General features: G+C 36.8%; 1 protein-coding gene across 3 annotated transcripts in view; it reads right to left on the minus strand.

Annotated features, from left to right (window-relative positions):
- The window catches only part of Ankhd1 (ankyrin repeat and KH domain containing 1), a 135,312-nt gene that overhangs the window by 116,009 nt on the left and 968 nt on the right, over positions 1-18,335 (minus strand). The window lies entirely within an intron of this gene.

Raw genomic sequence — 18,335 nt, forward strand, 5'->3', positions numbered from 1 at the left:
TATACAGATTTATCAGAATTAAAGAAATAATCCTCACAAAACTAAAGAAAACAATCCTAAAATGCATACAGAACCAGAAGAGATCCAGTAGAGCAAAACCAATCCTGGGCAGAAAGCCTCACAGTCCTGGACTTCAAGTTATATTACAAAGCTACTGTGATAAAAATAGCATGGGACTGGCACAAAAAGAGACATGTGCATCAGTGGAACAGAACAAAGGATGCAGAAACAACCCCAGGCACATTCAGCTATCTGATCTTTGATGAAGAACCCAAAAACATACACTGAAGGAAAGACAAGCCCTTTAAAAATGGTGCTGGGAAAACTGGCTATCCACATGCAGAAGAGTGAGTCTAGTCTCATATCTTACCGTATCTCTAACCATAAAATCAAAATGACTCAAAGAGAGGCTGGAGATTTAGCTCAATGGTTCCGCCGCCTGCCTCACAAGCACAAGGACCCAAGTTCGATCCCCGGTAACCCCCCCCCAAAAAAATGACTCAAAGATGTAAATGTTAAAAAGAAATAAGCTGGGGCCAGGGATTTAGCTCAGTGGTTTCGCCACCTGCTGCGCAAGCACAAGGACCCGAGTTCGATCCCCGGTACCAAAAAAACAAATAATCTGCTGGAAGACACAGGTGTAGACAAGGGCATTCTGAACAGAACCCCAATGCCCAAGAATTAACACCAAGAATCAACAAATGGAACTATACCAAATTAAAAGGTTTCTGCAGAGGAAAGGAAACAACAGAGCGAAGAGACAACCTACAAAGTGGGAAAAAATTTTTCCCAGCTATTCCTCAAATAAAGGACCAATAGCTAGAATATATAAAGAACTCAAAAAAATTAGACCCTCTCCCAAAATAAAAGACCTAATCAAAAATTAGGCAAATGAAATGAATAGACACTTCTCAAAAGTAGTACAAATGGCCAATAAACACATAAAAAAATGTTCAACATCTCTGGCCATTCAAGAAATGTAAATTAAAGCAATACTGAGATTTCATTTGACTCCAGAAAGAATGGCTATCATCCGAAAATCAAGTAATAACAAATGCTGGCAAAGCTTTGGGGAAAAATGAAACCCTTCTACATTGTTGATGGAATTGTAAACTAGTTGGTGGAATTGTAAACTAGTACAACCACTAAATCAGTATGGAGATTTCTCAAAAAACTGAAAAGAAATTCCATTTGACCCAGCTTGTCTCCTAAGTATCTTCCTGAAAGAGTTAAAGACATATGACAGTGACACATGCATACCCATGTTTATAGCCACACAATTCACAATAGCTTAATCTTGAAAGCAGCCTATATGTCCATTAACAGATGAATGGATAAAGTGTGTTATTTATACACAATTGAAGTACTACTCTGCCAGAAAGGAAAAATTTTGAGTCATTTACAGAAAAATGGATGCACCTTGAAACTATAATATGAAGTGAAATAAATGAGACACACAAGTTTAAATATTCCATTTTTTCTCTTATATGAAAAACCCAAAATATAAATAAAGAGCAAAATAAAAAACAGGAAATAGGGAGATAAATTTTTTGCAAAAGGGAAGAGAACAAGAGATGAAGGAGAAGGACAAGGGAGGGAAGGAAAGGGGGATGAAAAAAGAATTAAGATGTATTATATATACAAGCTCCCCACAAGGAATGTAACCATTTTGGACTGCAAATATATCCTAATTTTTTAAAAAGTGCCCTAGGAGCCTTTGGACTTTATTTTTCATAAAGCTACTTCTTTTTTTTTTTTTTTTGGTACCAGGGATCAAACTCAGGTCCTTGCACTTGCAAGGCAGATGACAGAACCACTGAGCTAAATCTCCGGCCCATAAAGCTACTTCTAATAGACAAATGGATTATGAAATTTTTAATGTGTTTCCATTCTGATAGGCTTTAAGTATAACATTACAATGGGCTGAGGATATAGCTCAATGGTAGAGCACTTGCCTAATGTGTGAGACCTTGGGTGCAACTCCCAGCACCATACACAAACACACACAAGTGCACGCGCGCGCACGCACGCGCGCACACACACACACACACACACACACACACACACACCAGTCCCACAAATTACAGTTGGAGCTATGAGAAAGTTCAAGGAAAGGCTAAATCTTTATTTCACACTACCTCTCCTTTAAAAAGAAGTTCCCTTAAGAAATTGAACTCAGATTATTTAAAATGGGGATGTAAATAAAATAGTTTAAAATCTAAAAATGTTTGAAATGTACTTAATTTTTTTTTATTTAGTTTAGATTTGGATAGTTAACCTGTCTTATCTTTGCCCACCCCAGTGAGCCTTCTATTAAGTCAGAAGCAGTACTTCCACCATTTTAGAATACTGGTGACTTACTATTTCAACTCAGAACAGCAAAAAGCATAGACCCATGTTCCAAGGGAAATTACTGGAGGATATAGCAATTCCTTTTTACAAAAAACACAGTGCTCCAAAGTAATGCCCCCCCCCAACTTTTTTCTGTCAAAAGTAATATAGTTGTAATTTAGAACACCAAATAATGAATGAGGAATGAGTTTGGCTGATACAAAAAAGTCATCAGTAACAACACCATGAAATACTGAGATGAAGAGGGGCATGGGGGCACCTTTAATCCTTGCTCTCTAGGAGGCTGAGGTAAAAGGGTCTAAAATTCAAGCCCAACATGGGCAACTTAGTGAGACGCTGTCTCAAAATTTAAAAATGAGCTGGGGATATAGTTCATTGAAAAGGTTGTAGGCTCAATCCCCAATACTGCCAAAACACCTGGGTTGAAAAGGCTGTGTACATTAACATAAAAGCTTTTTAAGCTTCCTTCTAGAAGGAAAATTATGTTCTCAATTTCAAGCCCACAATCTCCTATTCTCAAAAAGCATTGGGCCTGGTGCATTGCTAGTGAAGGGGAGATGGCAGAGATTAGCTGACTGGAGAGTCCAGGGGCAGCCAAAGAAATAGTGCTGAGGCAGAACAGAAGAAGTAAAGTGAACTACTTATTCCCCAAAAGGAAGGAAATGGCAGAAGAATTTCAAGAAGACAAACTACTTTGAGAAAGTGGCATGTGAAAAATGTCTTGGGAGTCTTGGGCCAGTGGTGTAGCCTGAGGAGCAGAAGCCTGGAATTCAGCAATGAAAGTAATCCCAATCCTATCTTCGTGCACAGTAAGTTTCTAGTGGTAGATTTTAAACAACCCGTAACCTAAGAATTGTCTGTAGTGTCTGTGAGAACCTGAAAAAGTGCTGCATCACTGACAGAATAACCAGTAAAAAGTATTAAAAGATAACTGGGTGTGGTGGTGTATGCCTACACTCTCAGGACTTGAAAGGCTGAGGCAGGAGGATCAACAGGAGTTTGAAGTCAGCTTGGGCTACATATAGTGAGTTCAAGTTCAGCCTGAACTACATAGTGAGATCTTATTTAAAAAAAAAAAAAAGTACTAAAAAATTTTCTATTCCTGACCTACACAGGTAACCACATACCTTTGGATGATTCATCACTGAGCTTTACTTATGCCAACTACACCACAACAACCTTTTACCAGACGTCAAGGAGGTTGTAGTGCCCCAGTCAGAGATACAGAAGGAGTTAAAGAAAGTAAAGACAGCTCACAGCAGTGATGGGGACTGCAAGACTCAGCAGATGACCTTCAAGTTTGCACCTTCACAGGGAAGTCACAATGAGACTTCAAGATTGGGGCCTTGCAGCCACTGGGTCTCCTCTCATCTAGGAGTTATCCACAGTCTGTAAGAACTGACCCATTAGGTACCCCTAGCCTTGTGTCTTAGTCTTATCTTCTGAATAAAGTCAATCTGAATTATAAATAAATAAATAAATAAATAAATAAATAAATAAAGGTATCTTCAGATTTATGAAATTGTTTAGCTTCACATGTTTTTCCTAATCATAAATTTTGTTGTTTTGGGGGGTTTTTTGGTACTGGGGATAGAACTTGGAACCTTGCGCTTTCAAGGCAGGCAGCGGCACCACTGAGCTAAATCCCCAGTCCTATAAATTTTTTTTTAATGTTACCCAGAATCAAACTCAGGACCTTGCATTTGCCAGGCCAGCACTTTGCCACTGAGCTACATCCCTGGCCCTCCTAATCATAAATTAAAGCTGAAAAAATTGCACTTTGCTCAACCTCTAAAATTTCATTTTTTTAAAAAAATTTATTTATTTTTTGAGACAGGGTCTTGCTTTGTAGTTCAGGATGGCCCCGAACGCACTATGTAGCCCAGGCTGGCCTCAAACTTGCAGTAATCCTCCTGCCTCAGCCTCCCAAGTGCTAGAATTACAGGCATGCACCACCACACCTGGTCAAACATTTCATTTCTCAAATATAGTTTTAATACAGAATCTATTATCTTTTTAAATCTCTACAAAAACAGAAAGGCTTTTAAAAAAAAACTATCATGTCTTCTTTATTTTTTATTTTTTTATTTTTTGGTACCAGGGATCAAACTCAGGACCTTGCGCTTGTGAGGCAGGTGCAGTGCCACTAAGCTAAATCCCCAGCCATGTCTTCTTAAAATAATAGACTACCATTAATAAAAAATAATAAAAAAGGTTTTAAAAAGCTGCTCAAATACTTATCAGAAAGTTATAAGGAATGAAGCACCTGGCAATCAAGGTTAGGGAAATCTTAAGTTGAAAGAAGAAACATTAGTCTACATTTTCCCTATAGTAATAAATGAGTAAAGCTGAGGTTAGAAAGAAGTACTGGCCAGCCATTGTGGTGCATGCTTGTGATCCCAACACTCAGAGGAGGCTGGGGCAGGAGGATCACTGCAAGTTCCAGGCCACAGTGAGTACATAGTGAGTTCAAGGCCAGCCTGGACCACACAGTGAGATCCCATCTCAAAAAAAAAAAACAAGGAAAAAGAAAAAAGTGCTGACTTCTGCTTATTATCTTAAATTTTAAAATGAACATTATTTAAATAGACCAAAGAAACAATTTTATTTACGTCAAAAAGAGTCTCAGACACTCACAAGCCTTCAGTTAATACAAATATGGTGAAGACAGTACAAGAACTAAGAGCAACAAATATTTTTATATGAGTCCACTACTCAGTGATCTTAGCTGAATTGTCTCACTTCTTTTAGCCTCATTTTCCTTACTGAACAATGACAGCAGTAACTACAACACAGGGTTATTGATGATTAAACAATATAATACACCTAAAACTGCACAACAGTGTTTAACACATGGTAATTGTTTAATAAATATTAGCCATTATTACCACTAATATTACCACTACTGCTATTAAGGTCAGTTTGCCTAAGGACCATATTTCCTACTCTACACTCCATAAAAATACTGTAGAATCCACTATACAGGTAACTCGGGCATGTTAAGCACTGTACATACATTCATTCAATACTTATTAAACCAGACTATGCACCAGATACTCTAACCTGGGAAAACAAAAATAAGTAACGGCTGCTTCTTGCTCATTAAGAGAAGATCTACAATCAAATAAATGCAACAAAGTACTTAAAATGCTACAAAAGATAGTTATGGTATATACAGAAAGCAGGGGAAAACAGAGGAGGGGATGTTTAACTCAAATTGGGCAATAATCAAGGAATTCAGAGATGAAAACTCAGAACAAGAAGGTATCCATTAGGAAGGGGAAGTGGGACAGTAGATAGCAGCAGTATTAGAATAGTGGTTATGGCCAGGAATAGAGGCACCACCTATAGTCCCAGCTACTTGGGAGACTGAAGTAGGAGAACTGCTTGAGCCTATCAATTCAATATCAACCCAGGCAACATAATGATACCCTACTCAAAAATAAGAAGGGAGGGAGAAAGAAAGAAGTTAATTTGTAAGTTAGTTACAAACACCTTTAGAGTCCAAGAGACCTGGATTCAAATCCTAGGTTCATCATTACTAAATGTATATACTGTTTGTTACACGGTGTCTCTAAACTTCAGTTCTCTAATCTATAAAATGAGAATAACATTATTTTCCTCATATGGCACGTGTAAAGTTCATTTTAGAATACATAGGTATACATTTAGCTCAGCTGTCAATAAACACTCAACATATATAGCTATTACCATATTTCTAGAAATCAAAGTAGTAAAACCACACCATACATACCAAGGCATATAATAGCTTGATATGCTCAGAGAACTATAGCAATTTAGTATGGCCAGACATGGTGCTGCATGCCTGTAATACCAGCACCCTGGAAGATCGCCATGAGTTGGAGGCCACCCTAGGCTACATAGTGAATTCAAAGTCAGCCTCGAATACATAGCAAGACCCTGTTGCAAAAAAAAAAAAAAGCAAAGAAAGAAGTAGAAAAAGTAAACAGAGGACAGTGAAGATAAGGTTAGAAATCTCCACAATAGGGCCGGGGATTTAACTCAGTGGTTCCGCCACCTGCCTTGCAAGCGCAAGGACCAGAGTTCGATCCCCAGTACCAAAAAACAAAAAACAAAAAACAAAAAACAAAAAAGAAATCTCCATAAAAGCCAAATCCTAAATAATTTTGTATTCCATACCAAGGAATCTGGATCCTTTAACAAAGGAATAGGAAGGAGCCAAAGAAGTGACAAGATTGATCTGGCATTAAAGAATTTACTCTTCATAGTAGGGAAGAGAAAGAACTGAAGAATAAGCTTGGAGGTAACAACCAAGGGTTACTGCAATAGCGCAGGTGAAAGATGATGTTTGATTTACAGCAGAAGCAGTAGAGATACAGAGAAAGGGACCACTTAAGATGTATATGGTGGGAAACAGCAGCGTATGTGAGCTCCGAAGTCTGACTAAAGTGACTACCAGCTATAGGCAACACCAAAGGTGGTGGAAAAAAGGATAAGGGTGGAGGGAGGAATGAGGTAAGCCTGAGATATTTATGGAAAAAACATATAATAGAAAACGGTTGGAGGGCTGGGGATTTTGCTCAGTGGTGCAGCGCCCGCCTGGCAAGCCTAAAGTCCTGAGTTTGAGTCTCAATACTGGAAAAAAAAAAAGAAAAGAAAATAGTTGCAAAAACTATTTCCAACTAAAAAGTAGCTGGGGGCTGGGGATTTAGCTCAGCAGTTCCGTCGCCTGCCTCGCAAGCTCAAGGTCCCCAGTTCGATCCCCAGTACCAAAAAAAAAAGTAGTTGGAAGGCTTCTTAAAAGGCAGATAAAAGAATGAGGGGGGACCCACCTGGATATCTAAGAAGAGAATGCTTCCGACAGAGGGAACTGCAAATGTCAAAGCCCTGCAGCAGGACATACTTGGAGAAATTCTTGGAAAACAATAAAGAGCACTTATAGTTCTGCTCAAAAAAAAAAGACAATATTTTGCTGATGGACTATGTATGCTTTTATTTTAAATCACTGCCCCTTTAAGCCTGACACTTAAAGCCCATTCATTGCCTGAAGTAAAGACAACCTTTATAAAAATCATCCGACTAACACGGGGCAATGATTCATAAATTAAATTTCAACCTTGGACTGTCACAAAACCATGAAAAAATTAAATGAGGTTATTCAATTCAAGTATACAGGTCAGGCGTGGTGGCGCACGCCTGTAATCCTAGCACTTGGGAGGCTGAGGCAAGAGGATCACTGTGAGTTCGAGGCCAGCCTGAACTACACAGTGAGACCTTGTATAAAAAACTAAAGAAAGAGAAAAGTAGGGCCGGGGATTCAGCTCAGTGGTTTCGCTGCCTGCTGCGCAAGAGCAAGGACCCGAGTTCGATCCTCAGTACCAAAAAAAAGGGAAAAGTATACAGTGACTGGCCCAGCCAAATATAATTTAATAACTGAAAGGAATCTGGAAGAATTCTAAATCTTTCCCATTCCTTTGTTGAAGGATCCAAAGTCCTTGATATGGTATACAAGACTATTTAGGATTTATCTGCCTTTTTTATTTTGGTACTGGGGATCGAACTCGGGACCTTGCACTTGCAAGGCAGGCCGCAGAATCACTGAGCTAAATCCCCAGCCCTGATTTATTTGGCTTTTATGTAGCTTTCCAGCCTTATCCTCACTGCCCTCTGTCCAAATATAATTTGAATAATTTACCATGTTTTCTCATTCTCTGAAATGTTCATATTCCTGAAAAGTCAGATGTCTAGAAAAGCAGTAAACACATTTTTTCTTCTTTGTAATTCTAAAACTTGATGTAAAGTTTAACAAATGACAGGCTCTAAATAAATAAATCTACTTTAAAATACCAATCAGAGGGCCAGGGATTTAGCTCAGTGGTTCCACCACCTGCCTCAAAAGCGCAAGTGCACACCTGTAATATAAGCACTCAAGAGGCTGAGGCAGGATGACAGTCCCAAGTTCAAGGCCAGCCTGAACTACATAGTGAGACCCTGTCTCCAAAAAAAAGATTTCTTAAACACCACTATAACTTCTGAAAGCCATAATTCCTTTTTTTTTTTCTGAAAGCCATAATTCTATACTATGCAAGAGGGCCAGGGATTTTGCTCAGTGGTGCTGCTGCCTGCCTCGCAAGTGCAAGGTCCTGAGTTTGATCCCCAGTACAAAAAAAAAAAAAAAAAAAGACACTATACTATGCAAGATAATTCATGAAGATGTCCTACCTAAAACTAATCTGATTTTCTTTTGCAGAGAATGATTAATTTCAACAGATCAGTAACAAAGAGATATATATAATACTAAATACCTATGATAACTATTATCATACTATTCTAAATTCTTTTGGGGTGGAACAGTAAAAATAGGTCAAATCCATCAGCTGAATTAGTTAAATAATTGATCTCTTCATATTAAAAACAAACAAAACACTTCTTTGTTAAACTGTTAGTTAAGTCCCAAGTGAAACAAGTACTAAAATATAATACAGACTTTCACTGTTTAGAAAAACTAGTAACCTAACATAAATAGAATAATTTTTTTTTCTGGTACCGGGGATTGAACTCGGGTCCTTGCACTTGTGAGGCAGGCAGCAGAACCACTGAGCTAAATCCCCAGCCCTAATTAGAACAATATGAGCAGTGACAGCCAAAATTCGTTGTGGACTTTAATCACAAAAGTAGTTACATTGACTTAGGTGTCAAGCAAATTTTATTACTTAAATACTGAATTTATACTTTGTCAGCAGTTGGTAGAAAACACCAGATATAAAAACTCTAATTATAATCTTTTATATTTTGTTCCATTTATCCCTTTATTATCCTGGAAAAAGAAATTTTGTCCATATTCCTCTTGGAGATTATATTGTACACTAGATGCACTCAAACTACAACTAACTCCTCTTTGGCTTTATCTTCTCTCAAACATATAGCCACACTTTGCCGGAGAGAGGCTCCACAAAGATTAAAAAAAAGATATTACTATGGCAACTTGCTCTTCTGGCAGCCTGGCAAACCACAGGTTTAAATCACATGAATTTCTCCCATTCACCTTTGGCATACACAGAGAAACAGAAAGTTTAAGAGCTACAATATTACGGTGGAGGACAAGGGAGATTTTTTGTGTCACCACAAATTCTGCAGCACATTAAAAACTCCCCACTACACCTCTCTTGAAGACTAGATCAAGAGAACATGAACTTGGCTAAATAATCCAGAATAGCCAACATAATTTTGAAATACAAAGTCAGAGTAATTATATTTGCCAATTTCAAAACTTATACAAAAGTCTACAGTATGAAACTGGCAAAAAGAGATGTATAGAAGAATGGAATAGAAATATGTATAGACCAATGGAATAGAAACAAAAACTAACCCTTACATTTTCTTACAGTCAAGTGATTTTTGACAAGGGTGCCAACATAATTTAACAGGAAAAGAAATACAGTTTTTCAAACAAGTGGTGCTGAAACAATTGGATATATAGAAATTAACTCAAAACAAGCTGCATGTGGTGGTGCACACCTGTAATCCCAACACTTGGAAGGCTGAGGCAGGAGGATCCCCATGAGTTCAAGGCTAGCCTGGACTACATAGTGAATTCGTTCAAGGACAGCATGGACTACATAGAGAGACCCTGTCTCAAAAAAAAAACCCAAATAAACTGATTATATAATAATAATAGTAATAATAAATCAAAAAAATAAAATTCTCAAAAACAAAAAAGAATAAAATTCTGACACGTTACAACTGGATGAATCTTAAAGACACTGTGTTAAGTAAATAAAGCCAGTCATAGAAGGACAAACACTCATGATTCCAATTATATGAGAAAGTAGGATTGGCAAATTCATAGAGACAAAAAGTAGAACGGTGGTTTCAACGAGCTGAGGGCAGAGAAAATGGGGAATTATTATATGGAGTTTTAGTTTGAGATGAAAGAGTTCAGGATGGGCCAGGAGTGGTGGAACACACTTATAATCCCTGAACTTGAGAAGCTGAGGCAAGAAGATCACTGGGAGTTTGAGGCCAACCTGGGCTACATAGTGAGTTAAGGCCAGCCTGAAATACATAGTGAAACTCCGTCTTAAACAAAAAAGCAAAAAGAGATTCAGGAGATGGCTGTTAGTGATGGCTGCACAACAATGTAAATGTATTCAATGCCACTGAACTGTACATTTAGGAATGATTAAAATGTTTTTTGTTCTTGTTATTGGGGTTTTTTGGGGGTTTTTTTGGTACTGGGGATCAAACTCAGGTCCTTGCGCTTGTGAGGCAGGAGGCAGAACCAATGAGGTAAATCCCCAGCCCTGGAGTTTATTGTTTTTTGTGGTACTGGGGATTGAGCCCAGAGCCCTTTCATGGAGCTATAACCCAAGCCCACTTTTTATTTGGGGACAAGGTCTTGCTAAGTGACTAAGTTGCCCAGGTTGCACTCAAACTTGCAATCCTCCAGATTCAGCCTCCCAGAAATGGTAAATTTTGTAACATATAGTCTATAATTTAAAAACAAAACCAAAAATTGGTTAAAATGTTTGTTTGGTTTTTTTTAGTACTGGGGATCGAACTCAGGTCCTTGCGCTTGTGCAGCAGGTGATGAAACCACTGAGCTAAATCCCCAGCCCTAAAATGGTTTTATACTATGATTATTTTACAAATAAAAATTTATTCTCAGTCTAGGGTACTCATTACAAACTACTAAACATATTAAACTTACCTTGACAGTTTAAACCATTGTTCAATTCTTTGGTTCTTAGGGCTTGTTCCTAGTGATATCCTTGCCTTTCTCTTTTCAAAAGTGCATACTAATACAAGTGAATCAGACCACTAGGATACAGTGTGATATCTACATTTAAAAAAGAAGAAAAAAAAACCTTTTCTACTTATCGAAAACAGAATCTATTCAGTTAAGGAGAAAAAAAAGAACAGAAGGGTGTGTACTAGGGGTAAGGGCCAAATGCACTCTTTGACAAATAGTTGCCAAATTTCAGTTCAGCAAATAAAAAGTTTTATACACAAATTTATTTTCTTTATGAGTTAAATAAACTTGGCAGGAAGAAAAACAAACCAGTCAGTTATCATAAGGTAATTTATCTTCATTCATAGGAACCAGAATAGCACACAGATTTGAATTTTTACAAAATAATTAGAATAGAGCAATATTGCAAAGCCAATGTTTCCTATATTGGCTAAGGTTCAAAAGTGGGCATATACCAGTGATTTTAATTATTATTTATTCCTTAATACTTTAAAAATGAATATTTCAAGTAAATTCATTGCAGTTACCTTAGAATACTGCTCTTATTATTCTCAATGGTATCCAAAGGCACACCTTCTTAATATGCTGATCTATACTCCTGTCACCAATTTCATTAAATAATACAAAACTTTTCCAAAAGGACCAACTACGATTACATGCTAGTTTGAGATAGGCATTTCTTATGCAACTAGTTAATTAGTACATTGCATCAGAAGACAGAGAGCAGGACAATCTAGCAAGTAAGATAACTAGAATAGGAGTCAGATGAGCTCTTTTCTAGTTTTGACTGCTACATACTAAGCTGTGTAATGATCCTGGGAGAGTCATTCAGTTCAACGGTTCCTACACTACTGAGGCTTTACTCGAGATCCTAGTGTAAAGTTTCTAACCTGATATCTTGTCAAGTACAAATATTTTTTAAAATTCATTTTGTAAAATTTTGTAAAAATTTTACAATTCATTTTGTAAAAGGGCATTATTTCAGAATTTAAAAAGTAGAAAAAAATGCTTTAAGAAACTCACTGCATTGTATTTTCCTCATTGAAAATTTCAAGAGAGACTATGCAATAATTTATTGGAAAATAGCATCTGGTAACCAGAAACACTGATTACTTCTTAATCTGAAGAAGCAAAATAGTAGCATGGGCTCTGGATTCGGTACTGGGTTCGAATCCTAGATTTACCACTCACTAGCATGTTAATATTTTAACCATTCTGTTGTTATTGTTTTGTTTTTGATTCATTACTTCATTTCTCTGAATCTATATTTATTCATCTGTAAAAACGTAGATAATACCTACCTCAAAGGAGTGTTGAAACGACTAAATAAAATAACGAAAGTATCTAGTATGATACTGGCATATAGTAAGCATTCAATAAATGGTAGCAGTTACCTAAAAGGAGATGAGACAGGATTATCATCAAGATTCCATGACAAGCAACAAGACAGGGAAATGGGATCAACAAGGTCTGAGAAAAAAGCTATACTGAATCAGTTCATTTACAGTGGTTAAAAAAAAAAGAACTGATTTTATTTTTTATAACTTTAGCTCTGAGAAGTACAGCAAAAAAGAAAAAAGGTAGATATTTCTTCTCATTTGCCAACTCCATGTAAATACTCTTGAAAACTACTTTGCTTTTCTTTTTTTTTTTTGGTACCGGGGATCGAACTCAGGTCCTTGCGCTTGCGCAGCAGGCGGCGAAACCACTGAGCTAAATCCCCGGCCCTACTTTGCTTTTCTTTAAAGCAACTTACTTTTTATCTTATCTATCATTGAATCAGAAAAGTTGATTTTCAGAGGTCATCTAGTCCATCATCACTCTACCCAGTTAGGCTCAAAATGAATGTGCTTCAACTCATCTCCATCCTTCATGGTTAATGAGTTATCACTTTTAATTTTTTTCTTTTTTCTTTTTTTTTCTTTTTGAGGGCTGAATGATGAACCTAGCACGTCTGTGCATGCTAAGCAAATGATCTACACCATTGAGCCACATCCCATTTTAATAAAAATTTTTAATTGCTCTAAAATTTGCCATTTAAAAATCTGACATGGGGGCCGGGGAGTTAGCTCAATGGTTCCAGCGCCGGCCTCACAAGCACAAGGTCCCGAGTTCGATCCCCGGTACCAAAAAAATAAATAAATAAATAAATAAAGGAGATCCATTGGCCAAAATTTATTATTAAAAAAAAAAATCTTGGGCCGGGGATTTAGCTCAGTGGTTTCGCCGCCTTCTGCACAAGCACAAGGACCTGAGTTCGATCCCTGGTACCAAAAAAAAAAAAAACTGACACAAAAAAAAACCCGACATGGGGCCAGGGATTTAGCTCAGTGGTTCTGGTGCCTGCCTCGCAAGCGCAAAGTCCCGAGTTCAATCCCTGGTACCAAAAAAATAAAAAATAAAATAAAAATTTGACATGAGGAGTATGTTACCTTTTGTGTGATAAGGAAAACATAAATACATATTTGTTCAGCTCAATAGTAGAGACCTTGGGCCGGGGATTTAGCTCAGTGGTTTTGCCGCCTGCGCAGCCTGCTGCGCAAGCCCAAGGACCTGAGTTTGATCCCAGATACTGGAAAAAACAAAACAAACAAACAAAAAAAAATAGTAGAGACCTTGCCTAGCATATTTGAGGCCCTAAATTTAATCCCCAGCACGGCAAAAAAAAAGAATTTGAAAGAATATAGAAGATATTAAAAGTACAGAGGACAAGATATGTGGGAGCAAGAGTGGAAACAAGACTTCATTATCTACCCTTACATTATTTTGATTTATAAGCTATACGAATGTAATCAACTGTTGAAAATGTATAATAATAACCCTGCCCCCCCCAAAAAATCCTCATACTTTATGTTCCACAATAAAGTTTTCCTCTACCCAAACTAATCAACTGTATTAACCTGCCATTCATAATTCATATAACCATAATCATTATGTATCAGTTTATATCTAGTTTGTTTTTTGTTCTTGTTTTTTTTTTAGTATCAGGAATTGAACTCAGGACCTCTGAGCTATATCCCAGGCCCCTGGTTTATATCTAGTTTTAAGGCTTTACAGAATGAAGCTTATACAAAGTTGATATTTATGCAGTATATAACAAATGGTTACAGTAATAACATGTAATTTTTTCTTCCACAAACATTTCCAATGTCTCTAAAATTTGCCAAATAGAATACAAAGTTTTATTTCCTATTTTATCATTACTGATGATAACAATGGCATAAAGCTCTTTTTACCTTTGATAAATTTAAAGTACCTGTAAGTTTTAAAAATTCATTTCTATTAAAAAGGACACTTTTTGAAAATATATATTTTAAATGAAAGTTCCCCAAAATGATAAATTTACCATAGAAAATGTATAGTAGTACATGGTTGTTTTACATTAAATCTTTCAGTACCTTCTTTCTATTTCTCCCTTGTTCAGGTTATGAATATAACCCTGAAATGCTATTAAAAGCAGTGACTCACCTTGTTTACCTGAAGTTTGAATACAGAATATTCATGACAAAATTGCCATTTCTGACAAGAGTGGCCTCTAGACCAGCAGTTGTTACTTAAGGGTGATTTTGTTTCCAGAAGATATATGGCAATGTCTGAACAATTTTTGGCTACTGGCATCTACTAGATAGAAATCAGGGATGCTTTTAATGGACAGAAGAATCCCTCACAAAAAGAATTATCTGGCCCAAAATGTCAATATGTTGCTGTTGAGAATCCTGCTCTACATGACAGATCATAAGTAATACTAAAGAAAATAAACCAATTCCTTTGGTACTGGAGAAAAAACAGAATAGGACTTCTATATGCCTTTGGACTAATAAAAAACAATTTTCAGGAAAAATGTACTAGGTCTTTCCTAAAGAGCTTGTGCTATAATTTCAGGGTTACGTTCAATGTCTGTAAGCTTTTATATAACTACAAATAAAGCACATGTCTCAAGGAAAAAAAAACTCAATATGATATAAAGCTATACTTTCTAATTTAATACCTGTCTAAAATGAATGTGAACATGTAAACAATGTACACAGACCTATAGGCCTAGAAAATTTGCTAGCTTATTTTTCAGTACTAGGGCTTGTACTCAGGGCCTTTGCACTAAACTGCATCTCCATCCATTTTGTTTTAAAGACATGATCTTCCTAAATTGCCCAGATTGGGCTGGAACTTGCAGTCTTTCTGCCTCAACTTCCCAAGAGTGCTGGGATTACAGGCCTGCCACCAGACCCAGCTTAAAACAAAAATTTCAACAATGGTTACCTTGAAGAGTGAGAGCTGAAGGAGGTGGGAGTAAGGAGGACTTTTACTTTTCACCTTATAGCTACTATCTATGTTGAATTTTTTACCATGAGACTAATTTACTTTTATAATAATTTCAAGATTTCCCATAAACAGTATATATATATATATATATGCATAATAATGCATATATTCTTATGAAAGAAAAATTAAAAATCATAAATTTCACAAAGGCCTTTCTTTAGAAATTTTATTTTTCTTTAAGCTTCTTTTAAAAATGATTACAACTCTATAGGGCCGGGGATATAGCTCAGTGGTGCCTTGCCTGCCTGGCAAGCACAAGATCCTGGGTTCATCCCTGGTACTAAGAAAAAAAAAAAAAAAAAAAAAAAAAGACTACAACTCTAAAATTAATATTTAAAAACCAGTTTTTAAAAAATTTTTAAGCTGACCTCTATTCTGAGTAATGGGTACATGCCAGTAAGATCCAGTTCAAGTTCTGACTCTTCTATTCAAGGCCTCAGACAAATAAGGAACATGCTCAATATGCCTGAAGAAATACAAAACAGATATTTACTAAATTGATGGCATTCTCTGAGATAGCACAATTCCAACATTAAAAAAAAAATTTACTGATAGACCTAAATCCCTTCATCAAACTAGAAAGTCTTGACTTTATCAGCACAGGAAGGCAGCGTGTTTTTTCTCAACTCTTCGCTCTGAATGCTAAATAGAAAAGAAATTCTAGAGTATCTGCTCCTCTGTACACAAAATATATAGAACAATTAATTAAGATGAAAATAAGGATTTTAATATTATTCATCAAATTCCAGTTAGGTATTTTTGAACATTATTTATGATCTTTTCACATCATCATTCATGGAGAAGGCAGCTCATCTTAGAAAACAGAAAAAGATAGGAATTCTCTAGACCCAATAGGTTATTTCATTCTACACCCTACCAAACACACTATGAAGCAGAGACTAGATATACCGAGAATTTTTAAATTTTTTTTTTCTTTTTTGGTACTGGGGATCGAACTCTGGTCCTTGCGCTTGCGAGGCATGCAACAGAACCACTGAGCTAAATCCCTGGCCCTATAACAAGAATTTTTTAGGTGACATAGGAATAATGGGACACAAAAAATTTTCTCTTCAAACATCACCTTAACTTACACTAAAGTCTACAGTTACACTACTATCCTTCATTACAAAAATGAGATCTGCATATGCATTTATTCCTAAAGCCTTTTATGTCCCAGAAAATATAAGTAAATAGGAGAATAAGGGGTTCTCCTACATTAACCATTGCTGAGTATGGAAACCCTGAAATCATGACTTCTATAGTAAACATCAAAAAAACACAAAAGGTGTGGATTGTGCCCATACTTTAATCTCATGGTATGGTGAAACCAAATGAAATGGGGGGGTATGGTATTTATGACTGGAGGCTCACCAGCACTCTAACTCTAAAGAAATTTAAGCTCTGGGCCGGGCATTTAGCTCAGTGGTTCCGGCGCCTGCTTTGCAAGCACAAGGTTCCAAGTTTGATCCCTGGTACTGAAAAAGAAAAAAGAAATTTAAGTTCTAAAAAAAAAGAAAGAAAGAAATTTAAGTTCTGCTTGCACGAAAGCAAATGAGTGATCTCTCATCTCACTCATAACAATTATGTAAAAATGGCCCAGAAAAATCAAAGAGACTATTATTTTTAGACCAAAACAAACCTTTTCAGATTCTCCCTTACAAGTTTCAAGGAAAAATAAACTACAGTATAGTTCTTAAAGAGTTTAAAGACAGCCTTTGGGCAGGGTATGCTAGCCCACACCAGTAATCACAGCACTCAGGAGGCTGAAGCAGGAGAATCACCATGAATTTGAGGCCACCCTGGGCTATGTAGTGAGTTCAGGACCAGCCCAAACTACATAGGGAGAACCTGTCTCAAAAAAAGAAAAAGCTTTCCACTTCATTTTCTAGTTAAAAGTCTATGTGTTCTAGGTTCATCTCTCATCAAATTTCACTAAAGAGATAACAGCCCAAGTGTGAGGGTGCTCCAGAGATTCGTCCCATAACTGACTACTCAAATTCCTTGTCTCACCTTGCCTTCTTAGTTATTTCCCTTATAGTGAAATTTGAAGACATAGACATTCAAGGGACTATCCACCTTAAAATCTAACACTGGTTTTTCCAACAGAAAATGTTGGGGACAGAATGTACTAAGGTTTTAAATTTAGAGAAAAACCTGTTCAGATCTAGAATAAATATTAATTGTATTCTGCAATCCAAAAATAAACTCTCTTTCTTCATCTGGGTTTTTTTTTTGTTTTTATTTTTGGTATTTTGTTTGTTTTTTGAGATAGGGTCTCACTACGTAGCTCATGCTGGCCTGCAACCTACTATGTAGCCCAGGTTGGCCTCGTGGCCATCCTCTTGCCTCACCCTCCTGAATGATGGGATTACAGGCATGCACCACCACACCCGGCTTTTATTAATCTCAAAAGAAGGAACCAGGATTGTTGGTATATACACAGAGAAATTCCTGTACTTTAACACCAAGACAAGAGAGTAAAATAATTGGTCACAAGGAACCTAAAACCAAACAGAATATTCTCAGCACAAAATAGTCATCAAAGGACAAGCCACTGTCAAAAGAAAACAGTGGGGTAGGTGAAGCTCCCCCCTTTCCTTACATATATATATGTATATATATATATCCTTTTTTCCCCAGAGCCAAAAAGAGGATGAGGCCTACCATCGTAGATTGATCAGGCCTAAAAATGTGTGCACAGAAGAGTATATACATAAGAGTTAAAAGAAATGAAGGAACTGATAACTCATTTTCCTCACTACAAAAGAAAGGTGTCCGTAGGTTGCCTCACCTTCTCCCAGCCTAAAAACCTCTTGAGTTCAGCCATCCAAGCTATTCAGAAGCTGAGAGATACATTGGAACTTCCTTTTCCTGTCTAACTTCACAAAACGTCCCAGGAGTCAAATGTCACGTGATTTTCCTGGGTAAA

This window comes from Heterocephalus glaber, unplaced genomic scaffold (genome assembly GCF_053883595.1).
Source record: "Heterocephalus glaber isolate CG9 unplaced genomic scaffold, H.glaber_assembly_v1.0 deba00001465, whole genome shotgun sequence".
NCBI classification, from domain to species: Eukaryota; Metazoa; Chordata; class Mammalia; order Rodentia; family Bathyergidae; genus Heterocephalus; species Heterocephalus glaber.